Source organism: Manacus candei, unplaced genomic scaffold (genome assembly GCF_025592945.1).
Source record: "Manacus candei isolate 608988 ecotype Guabito, Panama unplaced genomic scaffold, ASM2559294v1 h1tg000051l, whole genome shotgun sequence".
NCBI classification, from domain to species: Eukaryota; Metazoa; Chordata; class Aves; order Passeriformes; family Pipridae; genus Manacus; species Manacus candei.
In genome coordinates this window covers 209,638-233,834 of record NW_026138099.1, presented here as the reverse complement: position 1 = coordinate 233,834, position 24,197 = coordinate 209,638, and the positions used below count along the sequence as shown (strand labels likewise).

The following is a 24,197-nucleotide window of genomic DNA, read 5'->3' as shown; positions in this document are numbered from 1 at the left end:
CACAGAAGATCAGACAGACAGCAAATACAGATGCATCACGAGACACTAGTTAAATATAAAATGGGTACATCTATTACTAACATATTGTACAGTTTCTCAAGGCAGTGCTCTTAAACAAACCAACTTCTTCCCTACAGATGCAATGCACAGGTTTTAATTAAAAGTTATTAAATGGTAGCAACTCTCAAAGGATTTACATGTGGACATGCACTGTAAACACGGGGAAGAATGTGATGACAGGAGTTAGCAGGTACCAGAAATGCTGATTTCACTGTATTTCCAGCATTTAAGTCCTTCAACAGCTCACATATACCTAAGCGTGCACATGCATACCCTGCAAGATTGCCTCTTGCATTCAAGATATAATCTATTTTCTCTCCTTTTCTCGGCACGAAGTGCACAATACTGCCAGACTCAAAACAGTTTCAAATCTATGTGTTCATTTGAAAAGTCTGTGAATTTGTATTTGGGGATGGAGAATACAGAGAGTTCTAAGAGTAAAATGCAGCTTCCTGAGAATGTTGTCTTTGTATACACACACGCAATCACACAAACACCCCACAAAACAATCCAAAAAAAGTATGCATAGCTGCAGAGGTCTGACACCCCAGACTTGAGTTTCTTGCCTAAGGAAATCTCAGCCAAGGAGGTAACAGACACATGCAGCACAGCTCCAGTGGACACCCACAGGGCCACACAGAGATGAGGTAAGGTCAACACTAAAAGGCAAAGGCATGCGAAAGAACCATGTGGGGGTTTTTTTGTAAAGAAAAAAATAGAGATGCAGCAGAGTAAAACAAACACGCAGAGATATGCACAAGTTTTCAACAGAAAGTCAAGAACTGCAGAAACACATACATCTTGCATGGACTATTCTCCTGCTGTGCCTTCCTAAGATGAGTGCCTGAGAAGTACAAAGCCATCTTGCCTTACACGGGATCTCTGAAAACCAAGAACCATAGATCTCCAGAGCAGAAAGAGAGGTGGACAAAGGGGATGACCAGCACCATCACATTAGCTAAGAACAAGAGAACTGATTTGCCTCTGCATAACCAGAATAAAATACTATATTTCAAAAAAGGTGTATCAGAACCTGCCATGAAATCATTTGTATCCTGTTCTTTGCTGTAAGAGTATTAGTTGGTATATTTGAGAACACAGAAAAATTACTAAACACAGCACTGCAAGACATAATGCACCATTCCAAATATTCCTTGAATAACATAATTGGTATATTCCTTACTGCTGACAGAAATAAAGAAAGTAGTCCACATTATCAGCAGTAACAACATGCACTGGAATTTATCTACTGGATAAATATATGGGACTAGTTGTTTACCTCAAAAATTTTCAGAGGTAAAGCAACTATACTGTTCAAAGGAAGAATGATTTGTTCACCATGCAGCTTAAGGCACAGGCACAAAACTACGTTAAAGAAATGCCAATACACCTAGAGAGTACACAATTCTGGCAGCATCAGCACCTTTTCTGCTGCTTTCAGCTATTAAAAACAAACAGGCAAGAAAGTGCTGATTTCACTAAAGCATTTTTGACTTTGCTCTTTCTAGAAAACCCAGTGTTGTTTGTCTTTAAATAATTTATGCTAATTAGGAATACATTTTTATACTGACCAGAAGGAAAGGCAAAAGGAAGAGGAAAGAGATGAAACACACAGAAGGATCTTCCATTTGAATAGCAGACCCAAAACTTCACCTCAGTTGCAATACTGATATTCCTTCTATCATCAGCTTAAAATAAAAACTGTTTAACTTTCTGTCATGGATACCTGCACCCATGTATTTTGGAGAAGAGATAAGCAAATCAGCTCAGTAAGTACATTTACATGAAAACGCGTTTGCACATGCTGTTTTCCAGGAAACGTCTGGTGTGGCACAGTTATTTCAGTTGAAATCAAAATAAGTTTCTGATTTTACAGGTAAAAAAGTAATTTTACTGAACGTGAAGGAATCCATCTTTCACCACTGTCCACAACAGATGAGTACATGCATAAAATTCCTGACTGCTGAACAGCAGATTTCATCCTGCTTTGCCAACATAGTGATGCTTCATCAAGAGGGAGATATTTTAGACTCTAAGATATTCAAGCAAATTAACACATAGCATACTTTTACTTCCCACACTAATACACTATCAGTCTGAGCAATTCCTTCGTTTACCCGACTCAGCTGAAGTACAATAGCTGACATTGAGCAGTCTTCCACTACAGATAAATAACAACCTCGCTGAACAAGTCTCAAGACTAAGGCTTTAGAAGTAAAGACAGAGCAAAATGGTGCATTTCAGGCTCCAAGACGAAAAGCCAAGTCTCTGCTACAGGGTCCAGCTCTGTGTACTTCTGTAAGACCTGCCAAGCAACAACTGGAAAAGATGAAAAATTCAATAGGCACACAGTGAGCAGGGAAGCAAAAGGGGTCCCTTATCCCTTACCAGCGGACCTGCCTACCAATGTCCTCCTCTACCACCCAGTCATTTCATGGTACAAGGCCACCGTAAGCCAGGGCAGCATCCAAAGACCAAGTGCAGCTGAAGCGGCCATTGAAAAGTAAAGACACCTTCTTGGAGATCTGAGTACTTGGAACTCTAAAGAAGGACAAAGCCTTAGAAAAAGTCCTTTGGAAAGGCAGGGCCATAACCAGAGGGGGGTGGAGAAAAAAACCCCAAACAATGACCTGCGGGCTAACGGGGCTAATGCACAGCACAGAGGACACACAATCCCATCCCGACCAGACCAGCCCAGGATGGGGAAACCTCCTCTCATTAAGGGCCCCCCACATGGTGCTATCTAATGGTGCTATTCCCATCTTTTACAGGTTCCTCTCCAATTTCCCAGTGACATTCTGGAAGAAATTGCCTTTTTTCACATATTGTCATAAAATTCCTATGTCTGACTGCTTGGATAAAAATATACTGGATTAACCAAGCAAGTTAATCAAAATCTCTTCCATTAACAACTTAGTTACACTGAGACACAGCTAAATCAGACTACAAGGTACTACAAACTGGGTTTTATTAAGGAAAAAAAAAAGTGAAATAAAACTGTAAAAATAAAAAATTCTTTAAAAAGTGAATTGGAGAGCAAACATTTGGCTGCCCAGTCTTCCAAAAAAAAGACATGATGGTTTGCAGGTGGGTGGAAACAGAGTGGTGACAAAAATCAGCCAAAATCTTTTCACTTTAGTTTTATAAATGGTTAAAACACAGTAGTTATTATCCTCAGAAGAGAAATACAGTTGTTGGTTCTCAGTCACAATGGGATCTTACTCCCAAGTACCACTATTCGCAGCCACATGGTGAGAACCAGTAACAGCTAGCAGCAACGTTTATGCTTTCAATGTTGCACACACTGTCACAAAACACAGCATATGGACCATCTTACCATCCTCTACAGAAACACTGTTTTTCCAATGGAGATTCAAAGTTTGTGTACTGAACTCAAGCCTTTCACAGGGACTTACAAACTGCAGGGGGAAAAAAAAACCCACACCCTGAAACATTCAGTAACAGCCATTATTCATACTCCCATACTTTGGATGACTGGCTCACTTTAAAGTGTCAACCACCAAGAAAAAAAAAAAAAGGAAAAAATTTAAACAAGGATGCCACAGAATTACTATTTTACTGTTTACCCAAATTATCAGTCACACTTTTCACAGGAAGAGGAAAGGAAGGGCATTTTCACCACAACACTTTCAGCAACTGCACTCTCATCCTGCTTAGGAATAACCGTTTGATAATCAATTCAGATCTTATGTCTCCCTTTTCTAATACGTTTTAAACTAGAAGTAACAGATCAGAAAACTATGAAAACACTAAAAAAGCACTATCCTTTCAAAGGGCGGTGACTCTTCTTTCAAATCTCTTCTTTCAAATAACTACTTTACAAGAAATTAATAACCAAACACCCTTAATACCCTTTATCTGATTAAAGGGAGTTCTCGAACAGGTGTGTGGCAAAACAGATGCTAGACGTTTAAGGTAGGTATCTATTCTAATGACAGAGATTAGGTAGCCAAAGAAAACTTGACAAAATCTTCTAAAATACCCACACAAAGTTTCTGGACATGCTGCCTATGTGTACTTGTAAAAAATAGTACCACCACCTGAAAATATTGTGTATGAAAACAAAATTAGTCAAGCAAACTTGTACACCAGAACTATCTCAACAGTTAGTCAGACTGTTTAATTCTTTTTAGGGAAATATTTTGTTGCCAGTATTTTTTCCATACAACATGAACTATCTTGGGATCTTAGTATCACAATTAATAGGACAGCCACTTATCTTAAACAAAGATTAGGAAACCCACTCAATTGCTACCATTTCCCCACCACAGCAATACTACACGTATGGTTTCACTGTAAAAAATGTAGATCTCCCCCAGGAGAAACAACTTTTCAACATTACAAATAGTTCTTTAAGAGCAAAGTGCTGTTAAGATGTAAGGCTGTTCAAAAAGAATCAGCTAAAGAGCAAGATTAATTAAAAACCTGATCAACTACTCCCATCTTCAAGCTGACAAGGGATCAAATAAAGCAAAGCAAGGCAAACCTCCTGGGTGCAGAAGACAAACCAAACCTTCATTGTGTACCCTACAGTCAACCCAACATTTCTGAGGAGGTGAGGGTAACACTTTTTCAAGCAAAAGCAGGAAGGCTTCTGGAGGCACGAACTTGTGAAAAGCCGTCAGTCCCCACAAGCAGGGGTAAGATCTCCACAGCTCTGCCCAGGGGGAGAGAAAGCGGTGAGCAGGCTGCCGCAGGGCTACCTCGGCGGACAAGGGTGAACAGTCCCAGGTCACAGCCCTGGCTGCGAGAGAACGCAAGAAGTCCACTGAGTCCGACGCTCCCCGGGAAGGGCAGCCGGGAGATGATTATCGCACACCTGCATTGTCGCACCCTTGCTATTTCTACCTCGGCTGCCAGCATCCACAGATGTTTCTGGCGCGAGACGCTTCTCGATACAGAAAAGGACTGAAGAGGGAAGGCTGGCTGAAGAAACAAGAAATGCAATATAATTAAATGCTATCGGTGTCAGGTACGCACGCCAGCTAAGCCTCGGCAAGCTTGCTCAGCGCCTCCGCAGGCAAAGCCGGCGGCGAGAGGGAATTTCCCGCGGGACGGAGCCCGCCCGGGCCGCCCCTCGCCGGCATCAGCGCCGGCGGCGCCCCCCGCACACCCCGCGAGGGAGGCACCGATCCCGCGCCGATCCCCCGCCGATCCCGCACCGATCTCCCGCCGGGGCAGAGCCGCGGTCCGAGGACCCTCACACGCCGGCGCCCGGCCCGGCCGCCTCACCTCTCCGTGCAGCCGAGCAGAAGGGCAACACCAGCGCTGCACCTCCCGCGGCCCCCGCAAGTAAGGAGGGCGGCTGGCGGGAGGGCAGGAAGGGCAGGAAGGGCAGGAAGGGCGGGGCGCGGACCGACGGCGGCGGCCGCAGGGGCAGCCCCCGCCCAGCCCCTCCCCGTCCGGCGGAGCCCCCGCCCAAGGGCTTCCCCGGGCTGCGCGGGGCTGCCGGGGCGCGTCGCCCACCCGCGGCAGAGCGAGCTCTGCCCTGCCCTGCCCGCCCCAGCGCTCCAGCTGAGCTCCGCGTTTCTACGCCTGACCACAGGCGCTTGAGTTTCTGGAAAGCGACGCGCAGGAGAAGCTGAACGTCCGAAGTCAGAGACGGATGTTGCTAGCCCTATGATTCTCATCTTGAGAGGCAGCCAAAGAACATCTGTCGCTGCACTAGTTGGAACGGCCTACTCCCCAGGAGGAAGCAATGGCATAAGCATTGCCACTTTGAACCCTACCCCTCCAGTCCTTCAATTTAAGGCCCACCTCACCAAATTAGCCAGTCTGCTGCCAAAGATTTTCTTGCTTTTTTTACACAGGTGGATCTCATCCTTCTCTGACAGGCTACAATCATTAAAGTACAACCTATTGCCACCAAAGCCAAAACTGTCTCGATGGCACCACCCAGGAAGCCAAACATCAATTTGCACTATGTGTCTGGTTTGGCTTCTGCAGTTACAAGATCACCCTCTGGATACTTCTAGTGAAAGTAATATCAGAAGATCGTTATCAGACAGCAGAGGCATAAAAATTCAAACTATTCAAGAAAGGCATTAAACATGCATTGGTGAGAGTAAGGTCAACTGCTTCACTACACTATTACTTCTAAAGATCCCAAGCAATAGCAGTCTTACTTCCCACAGCACACAATGAAATTCAATGTTTAAAACGTTCCTTTTTTTCCCATATACCAGTAACTTACATTGCCAGACATCTCTGTCTACTCTGGAAAAGTCTTATCCATGCAATATCATGCATTGTAGAGTTTGAGGATCCTACCTTTGAAGATGTGACTCTCTTGAACATCTGACCTAAGTGGATGAAATGAAGTTTTTTACTGTTGTAGTCTAAGCATCTGTAACACCCGTGTCCCGAGGCTTCAAGCTTTACTGGGGTTATTACTTATATTTAAAAGTCCATAAGTTCCCACCAAACTTTTGCAAAGCCTTTTAGTTCTTTCATACTTTATGAAGTTCTTTCATACCATACTTCTCTTATGAAGTCACATAAAGAGAACACACTACATGCATTTTCCAAGAGATTTTTTTTTTAATTTCATAGGAAAATAAACATTCTGAGAAAATTTTTACAAGGATAACATACAACCAAGGCAAAGGCACTCCACAATAACAATATTCAGAGGATCTGTCAGGTGAAATCTGACTGCAGTCTTGCATTACAGAAGCACAGACAATGATAAGAGTCTTTCTTTTCCTTTCCCTGCTTTTGTATAGTCTCTCTGAGTAACTCTGGATACTGTCCCTGGGCATAACTTCTGTAAATGGCATCATTCTGGCTTCTTCAACTCTACAGAAGTTGCTTCAAATTGTCAGCTGAATTGTTTAAATTGCACTGCCTCATTTAGAGAAAATGTCCAATGTGCTCTAATATGAGAACACACAGCTTCATGGGAAATCCAGACTAGCTGTAAGAATTACAGTTGGACGGGCTGGACTTGATAGGACAAAGTTAACATCTACTGTAAAGGCAGTAAAATGCCACCTTAGAAAAGAATATGTTGACTTGGAGAGCTGGATATCCCTGTCCATGATCCTTGCCAGATTAACTGTAAGCTCACTGCTTGACTTCTTCATGTTACATCTGTGGTTTTGGTATTTTGGCAGCTACCCTGTCCTACTCTGGGAAATAGGTTTTTCATTCATAGGATGCCTCTAAAGGTTGCTTTAGAAGGTCTACGGATTGCTGTTACTCTTCTGTGTTGGTTGATGCCATTTTCTTGGGAAAAGTATTACCTGCAGTCAATGGCTGTATTCACTCTTGATGTTTCAACTTGGATGCCTATGGAGCCAGAATTAAGTAATTATTTTCTCTTACAAAATGATACATAAAAGATTGAGACCCTTATTTTCAACCTTTTTTAGCTTCCATATGTGTGAGCCAGTAAGATGAATGGAACCCATTATTTTTTGTGGGTGTTATGTAGGTGGACACCTTTCTGTAATATCAGTTGCACATGCAATGAAGGATAGCAGATTCACAAGCATTTGATACAATCTTGTGCATATGTATGCAGTCACATGCACAGGTCACAGGCTGAACCTGGTTTTCCTAGAATATGGACTGATATTTGGAAAGCTTATATCTATTTGACTGAAATTCTGATAGAGAATGATCTAGCTTGACCTCTCTTGTGCAATTACAGTACAAATCAGTTTTCCCTGTTTCCCAGTAAGTCAGAATAATAATGCTGTTTTCACCTAGTGCACTGAGAGGCTTAATTTGCTGGGGAGAGCGCATGGCTAGCCCAATATAAATACGTAAAACAGGATTTAAAATGTTCAAAAGCTGCTCCAGGCCTAGAATGTCTAACCAGGAAACAATGGTCTCAATTCATAGTTTTTAGAAAAACTGTCAGTGGCACAAAATTGCAATTCTACAGGGAAGGGCATGGTAGCTAAGTACAGTTTTGGCTAACGTCTCACTTAGCTTAAAGGAAGGTAGAACATATAAGGATTATTTTATCACTTCTTGGTGCCAGGGCTCACACTAGGTAACAGGTTATGGTAATGTATGATAGACTGTCTGTGAAATTGGCTGGCTCTTGAGAGCCACAGTATTTTAGCTCCAGTGGTGCACCTTGGTACACCAAGAGCTCTGGTGTCTATAAAGCACAGGCTGATTTACACTTCTTAACATGGATTCTGCACTACTTTGTACACAATACATGTACTACATATGCAGGTACAGGGCAAAAAAAGGAAACAATTATAAGGTCACATGGGAAATGCTAGAAGTATTTTGGAAATGCAGATGGGAAATGGAGGGATATCTAGCAAGGCACTCTACTTATATAGAGGTAGTAAAGCAAAGGAAGAAGTATTTTCTCTTGAATTTACAGCGGTTCAAGGCATAAGATTCATACAGTGGTGTTTGTTTATGTGAAGGTATTGCTATGTTTTCTGGGACTGGTGTCTGAGAGGCACAAGGTCTGTGTGTGAATCAGATTTGGGTCACAACAGGGAGCTAATAGAGAGTGATGGTCTTACCAATTATTTAGCATCAAGACAAAGCAAAGTATTTCCACTGGGGCTGTTAGCTAATTGTCCACACCTGGGCTGAGACTGCTGCCAGCATTAACTCACTGCTACGAGTCAAATCTCCTTCTGTCAGCAGTTCAAAGATGGCATGTACAGGATGCCACTGTAATTGAGAAAATGATGTTTCTACACTTCCAACACAACAGCAGGAAAAAAAATGCACCACCTCTGAAACACATCACATCTATGAGCACTGAAGGAGAAAATGAGGCTGCACACACGGAGTTTGATTTCAGGACTTGTCCACCAACACTTTTCAGCATTCCCCTTTTATTCATATTCTCTTGTGAACAGCACTTGGTGTTTTTCTTTTAGTTAACTGGAATTTCCAGGATTGTCCCAAACCAATGCCCTGATCCCACACGTTGCACTAGCACCATGTGGTGGCTGTGTTCAGCCACCAGAGAAAAACACGTGCTTATCATGTAGGCTGTTTAAGGTGGTTTTCCACTTTGAGAAATAACATTTTCTCTCTCGAAGCACTTAGCCAAGGTCACTCCTCCGTTTTGATTCTGATTAATTAAAGTCAGGTGCAGAGAACTCATCTTGTTCCCAGACACATCAACAGCATTTACAGCTTTTGCACCCTAAAAATACAGGTACCACGGCATATTCTGAAGGTTCAGATTAAACACAGCCTCTGTGCCAGTATTTTGCATCTGCAAACCTGAAAAAAATCTGACTGTACAGCAGGCACATTAAAAATAAATTAATTTTGCATCACTATTATTTGAAGAGACAGAAATAATTAACAAATAAAAATACAGTGTGGAGATAGCCACCAGATGGTAGCAAACACATAGTATGGATATCTGTTGAATTTTCTCAATTATACTGGGTTTCTTGAAACCATGAACACTCATGTATGTGCATGTTTAAACATGTGAGCTCAACAGGCTGATCTGTAAAAAAGCTACATAAATTGTGGACAACTGCTCAGAATTTTCTACATCAAAAAACCACCAATGAGTTACATTCTTAATGATCACTGTGCTACTGTTAGCAGAACACATCCTTCATGTTCCTTCTGACAAACAGGTGAGACAAAATTAGGATGATTGCAAAATTGAGCAACATGAGTGACAGCAGTATTCAGGCAACTGGTTGTTGCATTGTCAAATTTTATCCTCAGTTTAAAGTCAAGAAGAATCTGGTGCTTATTAAACTCTGCTGCATGACAGCTCCTGCATAAATGCTATAGAATTTAATGATATACAGTGGAAGAACCTTTTTCAGGCTATTCATCTATTATTCTATGTTAATACCATCTGTTAATCAAAGCAACACTGGGGTCTAGATTGTTCTAGGCAAACACGAAAATCTGCCCTTTCTCACAGATCAACAAATACTAAAGTCCTAATCAAACGTTATAGTTCATTATATTTATGCTGACCCTGATTCACACAGCTACAGGGACTGTATCATACTTCTGTGGTCACAGATTCCCCAGACATTAGAACAGCATAACATTTAGGAAACAAGGCTTTCCAAAAATGAGTGTGTAAGTAGGGGAGAGTGCATGAGGCCTTCTGGCAGCTTCCTTTACCCTTTGTTTCTGGGTGAAGTGCCAAAGCTTACATCTGCTAAGATTATCACCACCAGCTGGGAAAACAAACAAACAAGCAAATGAAACAAAACAACACAAAACAAAACAAAATTAAACAAACCCCCAAACCAACAAACGAAAGCCAAAACAAACAAAAAGACACCTAACCCAAAAGCCAGCACTTGAATCCTACGCCATCACCACCACAAGAATTACTGCTAATTTGTTTCTGGAACTTTCTGGCTTAGGAGTTGAGATATTGACAGGAAAGAAGGTGATGGATTTTGAAGAACTCACAAGGTCATTTTCACCTCTGCTCAAAGGATGTCAATGTTGCTTTGTTTTTTGAGTGACTCATGCCTCTCAAAGACTAACATTTTTTTATCCTGAGATATAAATTTGAATCCTTTTCTTTTAAAGTATGCAAAATACAGACTTTAAGAGTCCATATGTATGGGCAAATTGGTGCAAATTGGCTGTCTCAAAGTTCTTTTTGATCCTCATGCTCCTTTGGATCTCATCTGTACCTCTTCCCTTAATACTATATTGGCAGCCAGCAGAGCTGTTGTGGAAATATACATCCTCCATTACAAGATCCCATCAAAGTTTCTACATGAAATAATGCTCTGCCTAGATTTCTTTGCTGTTTTCTGAACAGGGATTCATAGCAGTGGAAAATGGAAAGATGTGGACTTTACTACAGATAATCCATTGCTCCTGCTTCTACCACCTTCCTTGTGATGACAGAAGTTAATGCATATCTGCACCTGTCCACCAGTGACTTCAGTTTTCCTTGAGAAGAGGTACTATTTAGTATTATGTTCTATCATGTCTCTAGAAGATTAAATTATTTCATGGGGACTAATGATATAGACAGTAGCAGTGGTGGAAAGTATAATGCTAGCGGTGCTAATCTTATCATTGAATTTGTATAGAAAACAGATGGCAAAAGACTATTCAGAACAGCAGTGATAAATATATCACACGTGGCACAGTGATGTGATCCTGCTGCTGTATCGTGGAAGAGGAACCTATGCAACAGTTGAAACACATCTATGTGTAGGGGCTCTGCTATCTTTTCATAGAATCATAGAATCGATTGGGTTGGAAAAGACCTCCGAGATCATCGTCCAACCCTTGGTCCAAATCCAGTCCATTTACTAGATCATGGCACTCAGTGCCACGTCCAATCTGCGTTTAAAAATCTCCAGGGATGGTGAATCCACCACCTCTCTGGGCAGCCCATTCCAGTGCCTGATTACTCTCTCTGTAAAGAATTTTCTCCTGATATCCAACTTAAATTTCCCCTGGCGGAGCTTAAGCCCGTGCCCCCTTGTCCTATTGCTGAGTGCCTTGCTTATGGTACACTAAGGCTACTTTGTGAAGTAAATTCATACTCTTCTGCACAGCCATAGACTGCCTTAGGTCCAACAATAAATTGCACACAAGCACCTTTCATGAGCTGGCAGCCCTGCAGCACAGAAAAACACAGCTGGCCCAATATAGACCAGATCTGCATGTCACCCACTGAACTACCCTGAATAGCTCTTTGTGGCCACCACTTTTAGCAGTGCAGTCAGACCTGGTCCTGATCCAACATCCATAGGCCTTTATAGACTTGAAGGCTCTAAAAGTAATGTGTTTGAAATAATATACTCCAAACAACAATGTGACAACCCACTGTAGCTTGGCTCAGTACAGACCGTCTCTCTTGTTGCCCGAGAGCTGCAAGCAGGGACTAATTGCGTACAGCATTTCTCTTTCCTGATTGTTGGAATAGGATTTTTAAGACCCTGGGATCAGCTGCATGTGCAAGAAATTACAGGCCTCAGAACCATTTTCCAAGCTGTTACTGCCAACAGAATTTTGCCTGCCCCAGAATACTCTAGGACATAGGGAGAGCACAAAAACCTTCTCACTTTTTTTTCCCCAATGGCTGCTCAGCAGCACTCTAAGTCTGCAGACCTACTGTTGGTCATGATCTGTGTGCCACTCACCCTGCTAATATTACTCTGCCATCTCACAAAGAAGGAAATTTTCAAAATTTTCCTAATAACAAAACCACCTTGACAGGGGAAAAAAAAGTCCCCCAGAGAAAACAAGGATTTCCTAGCTAGACCCATAATACTTTTCTATGTCAGCTTTCTGAGTCACTGCCATTTCAGGAGGGAAAGAGGATCCAGGCTGTCTTGAGGTGTCTTCATTCTAATTTAGTCTTTCAACTTCTCTATACAGAAGGCAACCCAAAAAGCAATTTGAAGCAGGGCCTAGAAGTTGTGGTTTTGCAAATCTCAGTGCATCTTCTGCAATTTGTGCCACATCTCCAACTCTTGACATGCTTCACACTTTTTTTCAAAAGCCTGCAACTTCTGAGTTTTTTCTCTGCAATAACTGAAGAAACCATAGTCAGGGTCTTGCACCTGCATTACAAAGAATTTATAATTGTGAATTCTGATAACAGCTCTTGAATATTATTTCCAGCTGTGATACTTTGTCTATATGACCTTGGGAGGGGAGATACAAATTTTAATTTTCTATGCATGTGTTTGTACCTTAGAGGTGCTCTAATGCTCATAAGTTGGTAGTTGTCCAGTATGTGTATGTGCATCATGCATATAACACAACAGAAACATCTAGACTATAGAAAAAAACCCCACAAGTATATTAACAAGATAAAACTAGTGAGACAAGAATATTTACTTGTACAATGGGAAAAAAGAAAATAAAAAGATATTACCACGTGAAATATCAGAGAACTAGGGAAAACTTCACTGGAATGATTTTGGGAAGAGATGGAAGAGAGGGGAGAGGTTTAAGGTGTAATTTTAATTGTCATGCTGCACAGCAGAATTCAAAGACCCCGGTTAGACAGTGAGGCTTCCCCTGCAGTGCAGAGTGCAGTGAGCCAGCTCCAACAACCTCTGTGAAATAAAGCGCTTCAGAACTAAACACTGAACATCACAACCATCACTGAAAGTTTGACTCTCACATCTTTTAATAAAAGTAACTACAGACGATGGGTAATAGTTCCAACTGCTCCTCAATAAGTGTAGTAGATACTGAAAATATGGAAAAATAGACCGTATTTCTGCTACATAACTTTTAGTTACTCGGTTTCAGCAAAGATGTTATAATAATTTGTATTAAATTCATCAGTGTAAGAACTACTACATCAGTAAAAGCACTGATACAGAACACAGATTAGAGTGCATTCCTCATTCGCATTTGCTTTCTCTCCATGGACTTCTCCAAAGCCTCTTTGCTTGGTTTAGCTTGTCTGAATCTTAAACATCATGAATAAAGACAGCCTAAGTTGACTTCCTAGAAGTTACATAATCTTTGTTTTATACTAGGAAATCTTTCCTGCAAATTACACACTACATAAATAAAACACTGAAATACGAGCACCAGTTTCCTTTTGTTTTATAGGCATTTGTTCAAGGATCTAAACAAGCTTTAATTTGTATTACATATTCCTCTCTATTAGTATGAACTCATCTAAACAGAGGTAAGATTCATGTTTTGAATGTGTTTTTATGTGCAGAAGGAATCAGAGGTACACAGTCTGCTTTGTGATTCTGTAGATCACTTTGTGAGGGAAGGATTTTCTAGTGTCCAGCATCAGAGTGGGATGCAAGAGTCCGCAGGAGCTAAGGCACAGTCTTGCCTTTGGGCAGCGTTAAAACATCTCCTTTTTTAAAATTAATAATTTCCACCACAAATTTGTATTATTCTCCTTCAGCTAGAACCCTTTGGCACACGGTTTTTTCAGATGAAGCTCCTTCTTATACATGGGGATTGCACATGTCTGGGGAATGAAGCTATGTGTCCTTTCAAACTAAAATTCTAGAGCAAGAACAGCTATTACCAGAAAATGGCCAGAATACTCACTGAATAGTTATCTTTCTTATGTCAGAAGGAATCCATTTCACGCTTCATGGTCCTAATCCAAAGTTCACTGAAGCCTAGAGGTTTTCATTAACTTCAGATCTGATCATTAAAAAAAAAAAAAAACAAACCACAAAAAAACCCCAAAACCCCAAACTAACTAAAAGCACAAAACCACAAAGCAGTAAGTACTTCACCACCTAGATGTCAGGTTCTGTGGGAGGATACAATTAAAGCCGAGCAAAGTAGAAACCAGATGAGGTTTTGACTCTGGTCTTTACCACACTATTTACGCATCCTAGAAGAATACTTTACAGCTTTAGAGTCATTCTCTGGAGAAATTCTTACACAGCTCTCACCCAGTGCGATTTCTGAGAGAACAGCTAATGGTGGCAGCTAAGGCAGGATCAGTATTCTTTGTTCAGGTAAAAAATAAACATCTGCCAGTGAAATGACTGTTTTCATCGCTGGATTGAACAGTTATATATACCTACAAGGAATAACTTATTTGCGTGGTAAAGACAGATAAAGACCACAGTTACCAGGCAGCTCCCAGTGATGGATCAGCCTCTCAGTAGCCTGAAGAGAATGGTTGTGACTGTTCTGGGCACCTAGAAAAAAGGGAGTTTATAGTGAGGAAACACCACTGTACAAATTGATTAGCAATGTAGTGTTAGCAAAGTTGTTGCTAACACTTGAAGGCAGGGTTGTGGGTGGGACAGAGACATCTCCTTTGCAATCAGGACTGAGGGAATTCTGTCATAAAACAGGAGAGTCTCATGGATCAAAGGAGAATTGAGGAGAAAGGAGGAATACAGCTGGGAAATCTGTCCCTGAAGAAAAACAAACTGAGAGAGGGGCTGTTCCCTGGACATTTGGAAGCAAGGACTCCTTCATGACCAATAAGGGAAGACTATGAAAGAAAAAGTGATTGAAAAAAGACCAAGACATTGTCTGGAAAAAGAGTAGAAGACAACAGTGAAATACATAGGGAGAGATGGGTATACAAAAGTAAGGAGAGAGAGCAAGAAATTAAAGGATGAGAAAGGAGGACGGACAGATTGAGTTCCTTAGTCTGGCCTGAGCACGACCTGGTTAGTTAAATTGGATGGTTAACTTAGAATATGCCTACTCTCAGGACATCTGAGGATCTGGAGATATCTCAGACAGTGGTTATTCGAGCCAAACTCTCTAGACTGGGAATTACATTGAACAGAAAAAGACATACTACTTGTTTTATAAACAATTCATTATGTTCCTGTAGAGATAAAGAAATACATGTACCTTGTTTTTCTGAAGGCTTATGCTTCTCTCCAGCTGCTCCACATCTGAGGAACACTGAAACATTAGGAAGGATCATATTATTCAGCTGTGATTATACAGAATGAAGAGGTCATGCTCTATGTTCAATTTCAAGCTACTACTACAATCTGAAGAATAATTAAAAATAATGATTACTTTTTAAATTGCCTACAGCTTTTACAGTTTTATTTGTTTTCTCTGCTGAGCTGCAGTCATTTCCATTTAAATTCATGATGCAGAACAGGATATGCAGGATAACCAGAAAAATAATCAAATCCTCAAAAGTCAAAGGGAGAACATAATGTGCCTTCTGACTTGTTCCCTCTGGTATTTGAAAGGTCTGTAAATACTTCTTACAAAATTTTTGAGAAAGGCTCTTTTATCTGTGAAGTGCCTTCATAAATTATCCATTGCAATCCCTTCAGAATGTGGAAGAACACATAGGTGTTTCTGACAAATATAAATTTTCTGAAAAATATAAATTACATTAACACATACAATACAACATTTTCAACATTTTAACAAGGCAGAACACGGACCTCTGCATGCTAAAATTTAAACTTAAGTTCAGAACACAAGACTTCCAGTGAATTATGCCCTCTTGATAAATGCCTACATTGTTTGCTGTAGGGAAGGGAAGGGAAGGGGAGAGAAGAGGAAGGGAAGGGAGGGGAAGGGAGGGGAGGGGAAGGGTGAGAGAGGGAAAGAGAGGGGAAGGGTGGGAGATGGGAAGAGAGGGGAGGAGGAAGGAAGGAAGGAAAGAAAGGAATGAATGGGAAGAAAGGAAAGAAAGGAAGAATGGAAGAAAGAAAGAAAGAAGTAAAGAAAGAGGGAAAGAAAGAAAGAAAACAAGAAAGAGAGAAAGAAACAAAGAAAGAAAGAAAGAAAAAGAAAAAAGGAGTAGGCCTAGTCCTGCTTTCATGGAGGTGAATAGAGAGATTTTTACTGATTACAAGGTCAAGAGGAAAAATAATTCACATACCATCACTATTTGACACTCATATTGCCAGTGTCAGTCACTAAGCCAAAACCATCTTGATGTCAACACTTAACAACTGCACAAGTATCGGTTGCTGGAAAGATAATAGGAAGACAGCCTTGAACTGACACTGCCTATGTTGCATCATTTTAAGCAAAAACCAGATCTTATTTCAGTCTGTTTCATTCTGTCCCCATGTTAAAGCCTCCTTTGTCTTTGGGGTATGGATTTTGCACTGTTGGCCTCTGAGGAATATCTTGGCAGAGACACTATGAGAACCAATTGAAACTGTCTGCCTGAATAGTTGTCAGCTTCTTAAGTGGCATAAGGAAGACTGTGGTGTGGCAGTTTTCAGGTACAGACTCACCTACCCAAAAGTATTGTAACAGCAGAAAACAATTAGCCTCCACCAAACTGTTCCTGGAAGATTTGATATTATATCCGAGAATGCAAAAGTTGAACAATTGCTTTAATTTTTCCCAAGTTATGCAGGAAGGCCACTCAGATCCACAGTGTTTCACTTAGACGTGCATGCACACATGCACACACACACCCACACACACCCAGGATAATACATAAAAAATTGATACTAAGCTGTCCTAGTTAGAACAGCTGGGACCAGCTCATCACTGTGTGGGTGTAACCCAAAACTGTATATTCTGTACCCTGCCATGCCATTTCCCAGAACCTGTTAACAATAAACCATTTACAGCAGCTGCCCAGAGCACACCTGACTCCTCAGGTTATAAGATGGGTGTTAAGAGGCCTGTGAGATAGGAGGATACTCCCGTCCTCACACCCACTGTGGAACTCCTCAACCTGAGGGAGGTACTGGGCACTCCTGCCTGAACCTGAGGGTATATAATCTTGGGGTCTTGGGACTTCTGGTACCTCTCGTAGGATCCAGAGAAGGACCAGAACTTGGACTGGACTGCGACCACCTCTCTCAACCAGACTGCAGTCACCACTCTCGACCAGACTGCAACAGCACTCCCAACCGGACTGTGATCACCAGCCTTGACTGTGCTGCAACCAGCACTCTCACCAACAGGTTTTTTCCTCTCCTTTTACTTTTTCGACTCAGGGGGACCACGTGGGGCTCAGCACGGGGAGGGGGGTCCAACAAACACCACTCTGTTCATGCCCCAGGGTGGGGTGCTGGGTTTTGTGGATTAAAACCAATTGTTTGTCTGTGTAATTGTATTTATTGTATTATTTTCATTAAATTGTTATTCTGACTTATAATCTCTTTTGAGTTGGGTTCATTTCCCCTGCTGGTTTACCTTTAAACCAGCATATAAGCCCTAAAGTACTTTGAAGTAATGGAGGTGGGAAGGAGGGAAGAAATATTGAAAGTATTGCTTTGGCACAGATTCTCCCTTTGTTATTCAAGCAGGACCAAAGATGCACTGGTAGGGTAGTCTCTCCACACAGAATGGTCACAGTGTATCAAGCCATTAGTTGCAGCAGATCCACAAAAAGAGCCTGTTAATACATTTCAGAAAAAATCTACTGCTAAAAGCAAGGTGTCATTAAGTTGAGAGGAGAAAATTGTATACATGAATCCAGATCCCACCAAAATCCAAGAGAAGTTTCCCACTGAATTCAATGTCAGGAGCAACTAAAAATCTTGTAAGAATTAACTACATCTGTGCACATGGATCTGAAAGCATTCTGAAACACCTGTCATGATTTTGTATATGTTTTCAATATTTCTTGCAGATTTTGTGGAAAAATTAATCTTTGGTGTAAATAAATGCAGGAGATTACTATTATTTGCCTACTTTTGCTTTGAAAAACATCTTTTTTTATGTCCTATATATTCATGTTTCTATTATTTACAAATTATTTCAGAGTGTAATGTCTGAATTCTTATTTCCAGGAGCTGGCTCTTAGAATTCAGGTTTTTCCTTCTTTTATTTTTTGTTTAAGTTCTGTTCTGTTGTTCCTGAAAAATCCCATTTGTAGTACTCCAAGACATCTATAAATAATTATCAGTACAGACTGCTTGCCATCAGAACTGTAGAAATCAGGGAAGTCTTGAATGTTCACTGGTGTCTTTTTCCTGAAGTAGTGTATCTTGCACATATCTCTTCCCCTTCCCTCTCCCCAGAGTATTTGTCTTAGATCAAAAAACCTGGCAAAATCACATAAGGGAGTATAACTTTTTGCCATGGGTCACACACCTGCACTCTTTGTGCCCTCCTGCAACAGATATTTTTTACTTTGATTTAGAGAACTGTTCTGTATCTTAAGATATGAAGATATGTGTAGGATTCTCATTCCTGTTCTTGGTGATTCAGCATTGTGCATTTCAACATCTATTTGTGAACAACTGCTACTAACAGACTCATTAGAAAGAAAGCTGTGTTTGTTTGCATGCTGTAGCATCCCAGTTGTTAGATGTTACTGCTAACAGCATAGAAAAAAATGAGAGATGTGTTCTTGCTCCAGAAAACATGGGTACTTTTACTGCTCATTTTTCTTATTTGTGAGAGATGACAATACCTGAAAAGCATACAGGAAAATTTTCACAATAATGGTGCAGTGACAAAAGTCACAGTTTGGTAGCCATTGAACTTCATACAATGCAAAAAAATCATCCTTGGAACAAAAACCTTACAATCTAAACACTGTATGAGAAGTAATCACAGGCCAGGTATGAAGATAAAAGCATTATCACATAAGAGACAATTAATTCTATTCTCAATTCTCCCACAATAATGACAGAATACATTCCCTTTGGATTGATATGTAATATTATGCTTATCTTCTATAATGTTTATAACAGACTGTAGAAATCAACTGCTCCATGAAAAAAACACAACCCTCTAATTTTCCACTTCATGCCTTGATTAATAGAATTGTCCAAAAGTAGTTAAAAAATGTAATTTGTCTGAACACTGTGTTATGACATTTGAATAAAACAGATAACTAGGAGGGAGAAAGTGAACCTAAGGAAGCTGTAACCTCTAACGAACCTAACCTAAGGAAGTGGGTATACCTCTGCTGAGTTTATGTCCAGCACCCAATGCCAGCCAAATGCCAGTCAATCTCTTTCTAGGAAGTCGTGAAGACGAGGAAGAATAGTGAAAAATACCCAATTCTTGAAAAGTCAGAGCTCATCAAAAAGCTTCTCCATTTCTTTTTGCATCAGAAGCTGTTATAGGTTATAATCTGAGAGGTGAATTTTTTCTTTCCCTGCTTCACTGCAAGAAAAAATGGACTGAGTAGGGGGAAGGGAGCCGATTAGCATTACAAAAGGTCTAGCCGAATTCACTGCGTTGTTGGCTCTCGGGGTGAGACGGGGGTCTGCCTGCACGCAGGCATTTGGGGAGAGGGACTGGGGGGTCTGGTTTTCCTTTTGGCTGCTCATCCTGGTCAGCTCGACTTCTCATCCTGCTGGCTTCGGCGTGCCTGACCGCCCCGCTCCCCGGATCTGCTGTGCCTCATCGGAGAGTTTGCGTGCCCGCGGGAGAGAAGGGGGAGTTTTTTTTTGAGACGCCATCACTTGAGACAGCGGTGAGTCCCACGGGAGTGTACTGCCTGCCTCCCCTTTCTCCCCCACAGAGGGAAGGACCCCCCCTTTCCTTCCCGGCCCCCCCGCAGTCTGTGACCGCTCCCTCAGCTCCTCCTCTGCCCGCGGGGACCGCCGGGCCCACAGCGCCCCCTGCCGGCCACCACAGACCTGCAGGCTCTGCGCCTCCAGCCACCCGACAGCGCCCCCTGCCGGCCACGGGTAGGGCTGCGCTGAAGGACAGGGAAGTGTTCCTTCGGACTTGTTTTGTTTTCCTAGGACTACTGCCTAGTTTTTTTGTGTTCTGTTACTGGTTTTGCCAACATACATATATCTTTTAATAAAGGGTTGTTATTTCTTCTGTTTTTTCCACACTTCCTCGATTAAAGCCCCCTTAATTTTGAATTTACAACTGCTGAGAGAAGTTTGGTCTGTCTCATAACTCATCCTCTTTAGCAAACATTCCAGAGACAGAAGCTTGGAAGTGGTTTGGCATTTTGGATTTCTGCAATCATTTGCCCGTTTTCAGGACCAGATAAAAAGCACAGAACAGAATGCAGGAAGGACAAACAGCAGAGCTGAACAATAGTTTCCACTAGTATAAGCAAAAGTGCTCTGATATTTGGGAAATCCAATAGGAAGCTTAGAACAGGGGAATTGGGAAAGGTGATTTGCCTTTTGAAAGGTGTGGACTGGAAACTTGCTGTCACCCAGTGTCAGTAGGTATCTGTTCCCATGAACAGTCTGGAACTCCGGGGCTCCCTTTGTAGGGAGCCTGGAGCGCACTGCTACCAGCTAAGGCACACACAGGATGAAGAACAGCCCACTGAAAGGGATGAAAATGGTGAGGGTGAAGACCCCGCTAAAATTGAGCAGTTATTCTTCCCTTGCTGTCCCTCTCTTTATGAAAAATGCCAGACATTGCAAACAAAAATTGCCATTCAAATGCTGTTCAAGCCCAAATGCATGTGGAATTCCATTAAGTACTTACATTTTTGACACCATATGGAAGCAGCATATCTCTGTTAGAAGTGGCAGTAAAATGCATAGCAGCTCATACTGCTCACTGGCAGATCACTCTATAGGTGAAAAGCTGTACTGGTCATGACAAAAAGTAATTTTAAAGTATTGTTTTATTTTAAAATTTGAGTACTCTTTTGAGGGTTCCCCTGGGATGAAGACAGAGGTGCATACTCTGCCACATCAGACAACTATGGAATTCTTCTGTAAGAAAAAACTGCAAAATTTTAGCATCATAAAATTTGACTAATAAATGGCCAGGCAGCCAGTGTAAGCACAATAATGGTGTGGCTGGAGACTTCTTCCACTACTAAAGGTGGTAATTTAAATAAATGGGAATAGTAATTACAATAAAAAGAAAAAAGCAAACCCAAAACCCAACAGTAGCAACCTACAGAATATAGGATTTAACTAAAAAAAAAAAAAAAATGTTTCTTTTACATGAAAATTCAGTCTCATTTCCTGCATCTTACTTATAGTTCCTATTCTTTTTGTCCCATTACCTGTTGTGCAGATGACTTGCATATTGAACTGTTCAATGTTTTCATAAACAAGTCTTCTTGAGCTGTTCAAAAAGAGCTATAAAAACAAGGATACTGACCTGGTCATGCAAGCAAGTTGTTTCTGTAAGTTCTGTAAGAGCTCCAACAGAAAAGTAACTGTTGCCTTTCCAGGCTCCTGACCGGATGAAGGATTTGTTTCTCTCTCTCCAGCATCATGAGTATGCAATTGTATCAATGATCTCTCACATTTTTCCAGAATTTATTACTTCACCTCCTACTGTTCAGAATCTTCACGTAACAGGAAAAGGAAGCCTAACTTTAGAGATGGAAAGACTATACCTAAGAGAAAACCCCAAGTGTATCATGAGCATCGTACACTACAGTGTATTAGTGCCATGGTACAGCACTCAAGTGGAATGGCCAGGAATGCCCTTTGACTCTCACACTCAAACTATCTCACCAGTTAAGAAAAAGTTTTATGTCAACAGTTACTTTGGTCAACATCATTATCCCGCATTAAAACATACCATAATGACTTTTTGGTACATAAAAGCCTTCAAAATATATTGATCTTGCCTGCCAGAATTTTTACCCCGAGAACACCGTGTTGTGAAGTTTAATAGAAGTCTGTGCATTTAGTCACCCTTCTGGGTATGTGAAAATACCTTACATATGTAGTTAACTAATTTTTTTCCCCCATATGTTTCTATGCTCTTTCAATGGTGGAATATAATACTATCTGGAAATGTTTAATATTTTTGAGAAACATTAACTCAGGTAACAATAGTATTGCATCTACTTTGTAATCCCAGCACACAAACCTGTTCTCTCCCCATGCTTTAGTACTTTAAAAAATTGTTCAAGATAGGAATATTTCATGGTTATCAACAGGCAATATTTATTATTATAACTGTGGACTCTACACATATAGTTCCATAAAATTATAATAGACCAATCAACAAAATCATGTTCATATGCAACTGTAAATAGCACTTTAGCAGAAGTTTAACACGTTGTGCATTAGTTGTCTTAGTAAGGTGACAACATAGATAATTATTTCATGGGAATACAACTGTGCAAACTTTCACTCAGGGCATACACACAAACACATGAAAAGGATTGCTATACATGCCACAGGTTTAAAATAAACCTCAAACCAATCCCCCCCACCCCAAAACAAGTTAAATGAGTAAGTACCAGCACTCTTAGCAACCACCAGTGTTACCATATTTGAAGTCTTATTTGAAGAAATGCCCCTAGACTGGCGTTTTAAGTGTAATGCAGCTATGTTATGTTTTTGTTTGGCAAGATTGAAAGACTTACAGCACTACAGAAGCACTTAGCCAGTATATTACCAGTGATGTCTGAATTACTACATAAAGTAACTCTGTAGAATACTTGACTATTGAAGGAAACAGTGTTTTTATTTCAAAAGGTGACATACAACCAAAATTCAAGTATTTAGTGTTAGACTATAGGTAATTCTGACTTTCTGTTCCTGTGCACTACATAAAGCAGATGAAGCATTATTTCATTTTTCAATTTTTATTCTTCCCTCTGGCCTGGGGAAAGTATAAAGGGAAGAACCAAACTATAGCTGCAATTCTACATCTACGGCAGTTGGTGACAGGCATATGGGCACAACTGTCCAGATCAAGATGACCTCCAGATTGTCAACATGCAGCCTTAATACTCTCAGTTCTCTCCCATCTCAACACCTTCTTGTTCTTGACTGCAAGATCCCTGTTGCCCCTTACTTTTTATTTGCACCCGTTTCACCACCTGTTCCAATCATTTGCCCAGGCAGATGTTATCTTCTCTCATGCACAAGTGAGCAGCTTAGCTGCACAATGTCATCTTTGGATAATCAGGACATAAATGGGCAGAACAGTTCCTCTCTCATAACAGGTTTTGGGAACGTCTGGAGAGATATTTACACTTCCACCTCAGCATCAGTGAAAAAGGGCTGAAGACCATATAAGCTCGAAAAACACTTGTTTAATAAAACCAAATTCTGATTAAGTACATTTAAATTCCAAAGAAAAAAATGGCCTCTTGTATATTTTAATTACTGTCTAGATTAAAACTATTATGAACTACTAATTTTTTTAAAATTAAAAACACATTTTCTCCTGTTACCAAGTTAACCTCAAGACAGGAGTTAAACAGAAGTTACCATAAGCTTTGGTGAAAGAATCCTATACCTAGAGAGTTACAAAGAAGAGTTCAGACTGTAACAAAATTAGTAGCAGGCATGACTACAAAAGAAAAAAAAAAAAGTAATGAGAAATCTAAAATTTGTCTCTCAAAAAAAAGCATTTATAGCTTTTGGTGCACACACAGAGCACATCTTGTGAACATGGAGAATCAGAATGTGGAGGCTGTTTTACCAACTTTGCAATTTAATTGAGGAATGACAAACAACAGAAGGGTGAAAAACAAGGCCCACATGTATCGCGATTTAGTCCTCCAGTGCCTAAATATTTCTTGATTTGAAAATGACCAAGTACAGCAGAGACTGTGCCTTCAACGAGGAAAGGAAAAAACCTAAATTTAGGCTAGCCCTCTTCAAAGCATTTCTACAAGCAGTGTAACCACTATATTAATACATGAACAACACTTCTATTTCCCTGGATTTAAGGGCAAATAAACCATCAGAAACGCACTTGTAAAAGGATGAAAGCATCAGAAAACTATAAAGCAAGCAAGGACTGTGTGCCTGTATATATACATTTCTATAAACACACACACAAATGGTTGGGTTTTTTTGTTCATTTGTTTGTTTGTTTTCTTCGAATCAAAGCAGAACACA

At 40.8% G+C, this 24,197-nt stretch overlaps 1 protein-coding gene across 5 annotated transcripts in view; it reads right to left on the bottom strand.

Moving 5' to 3' along the window:
• Positions 1–5,426, bottom strand: part of GOLM1 (golgi membrane protein 1) — a 38,218-nt gene extending 32,792 nt beyond the window's left edge. Inside the window, exons 1-2 of one of the 5 annotated variants that reach the window (XM_051801453.1) lie at positions 5,314–5,390; positions 4,930–5,007 (exon numbers count right to left, since the gene is read on the bottom strand). The gene's annotated coding sequence lies outside the window, so the exon portion shown is untranslated. Of the gene's footprint in view, positions 1–4,929; positions 5,226–5,313 lie in introns of those variants that run through there. The other 4 variants (XM_051801451.1, XM_051801452.1, XM_051801455.1 and 1 more) reach the window with 4 other exon arrangements.
• Between the last annotated feature and the right edge of the window lie 18,771 nt (positions 5,427–24,197).